Below are 2,422 nucleotides of genomic sequence, written 5' to 3'. Positions count from 1 at the left end.
TTTTAAAATGTTAGTGAAAATATGTATTTTAAATTTTAATTTTAAATTTTTGACTATGTTTTGTTTTTTATTTACATAGGATGGGGTCAATCGGTTCAACCAGTGACCCACCGGTTGAACCAATAGCCCAGTGACCCAGTGACCTGACCAGTTTGATCACCGGTTCGGTTCTGATAACTATGCGTGGAATACAAACGTTGAAGAAGAACCGTTTCTCATTTCGCGCTATTCAAAGTTGAGGAAGCGCGTGTTTACACGCTCTTTAAATTAAGAGTTGTTTTTGTTGGATTTGAACTAACTTGTATAAACTTGTATGCCAAAAAAATATATATGTGTAGCAAGTCTCTTTCCAATAAAAGAGAATTATGAAGAAGATATATATGATAATTAAAATCAAGTTACTAATTAAATCCTATCATCTAAATTTAATTCAATAAGTTGGTTATTTACATGATATTTTAGATAATTAAAAGTATTTTAAATATTTTGATGTAACATTATTTAAATATTGTTACTTAATTACTTGTAATTAGTTATATATATTGTTGAATGTTTATAATTAATTATGAGAACATTTCCAATACTAATTTTAATTTTATTTTATTTTGAGTTCTATAAGAATATTTGTGGGACCATATGTTATAAATAGTGATTTAAAATTAAAAGTGAAATTTGTTCCTTTAATACTTAATATTAGTTCAATTAGAATTTATATATTATTTTTAATTATTTCATCAACATAATTATATAAGTGACAAAATTTTAATGATTCTCTGTCAAGGTGATACCATATTTCTAAGGTGATATTGGTTTCATTTCATAAATTTTCAAAGCAGATTTTAATTCTAAATCAATTTACTTTTTAAAAGTATTAAAAGTGATACTTTAAAAACACTCTATTGGAGATAGGGTTGCACATGGATCGGATAATATCCGCGGTAATTATCTGCATCCGATCCGAATTTTGCGGATATTATCCGATCCGCACTATGGTAGGATCGGATTGCGAATTTGGCAGTAATATCCGCAGATCCGATCCGTAAATCCGCACATCTCATATAAATAGCATAGTTTAAGAAAGTAAACCCTAATGTGATATGAATTTTAATGTGTTATTTTATGAATTTTATGATATCTTGTTTTTAATTTTTTATGTTGTACTTCAACTTAGAATAATTAAACTTAAATCTTGTGTTATTATTTTGTTTTTGTTATTCAATAGAACTTTTATTGATAATATTTTAGAAGTAAATAGGCTTAAACACGTGAAAAATGAATTTTCTGGATATTTTTTTTTCGTAAAAACAGCCAAACAAAATCTTAAAATAGTTTTTTTTTAATTATGCGGATATATATACCTGATATCCGATCCGATCCGATCCGCAAGTATGCGTATCCGATCTGATCCGATGAGTGCAGTGCAGATCGAATAAAATTTTAGACTATATCTGATCCGATCTGTGTGCAGTCCTAATTGGAGATGCTCTGAGTTTTCTTTTTCAATCGGTATATAATCCAACATCATGATAAAAAAAAAATTATTTTCAAAACATAAAAAAAAATAGAGTAAGAAAGAAAAATAAAATAAATAATGAGGCAAAGATATAAATATTAGTTGAGAGTTAATATTTATAATTAATACGGTAATACTCTAGTACCAACATAGCCGCAACAAAGGGTAACAAAAATGGAGCAACAAATCAAATTTCTTTCGTTTCAAATTTAAATTTTAACACTTTAACTCTATTAAACACCAATAATTCTAAAAGAATATTTTGGTTGTAACACCCTACCATACAAAGTCTTATGCTTAAGTCATAATTCAGAGATGGCAAGGTATTACGACCTCTAAAACAAAAATCTAGTACGAATAGTAGTATGAATGATTGATTATAACTAGGAGCCTTTATAGAAAAAGGGGGTAAACAAAAAAACCGTAACTCGAAAGCGCAACACTCCGATCGATAAACGTGACGAACCGGGATAAGCTATCGCGAGATCATATATACAAAAGAGTGTCAAAAACAGGAATATCAAGACTCAAAATCCGGCTGCGAAGATAACCGGTCTGAGCATAGCAATATATACATATAATAAAATAAGGAAAACCCTAAGGAAAACCCAAAGGGACACAAATACAGAAACCTATTCTCCAAAACCTCCTATAAGAGGAGTCATCACAGTTTGTATTATTTAATGGAGATAAAAGTATCTAAACAAGATATATAAACCAAAACAGAGTCCCGAGAACAAAGGATCTTCGCTAATCCCGAAGTCCCCAGCATGCCTCAACGAGAAGCCTCGCGTCCTGCATCTGAAAACCACAAAATCCGCATGGGTGAGAACCAGAGGTCCCCAGCACGGTAACAACTTCCACATATATAATACATAATAATAGAGGAAAGCCGAAGGCAATCCTAGA

Source organism: Arachis ipaensis, chromosome B09 (genome assembly GCF_000816755.2).
Source record: "Arachis ipaensis cultivar K30076 chromosome B09, Araip1.1, whole genome shotgun sequence".
In the NCBI taxonomy this organism is placed as follows: Eukaryota; Viridiplantae; Streptophyta; class Magnoliopsida; order Fabales; family Fabaceae; genus Arachis; species Arachis ipaensis.
The sequence above is the reverse complement of the archived record's forward strand: the minus strand, read 5'-3'. Positions refer to the sequence as shown.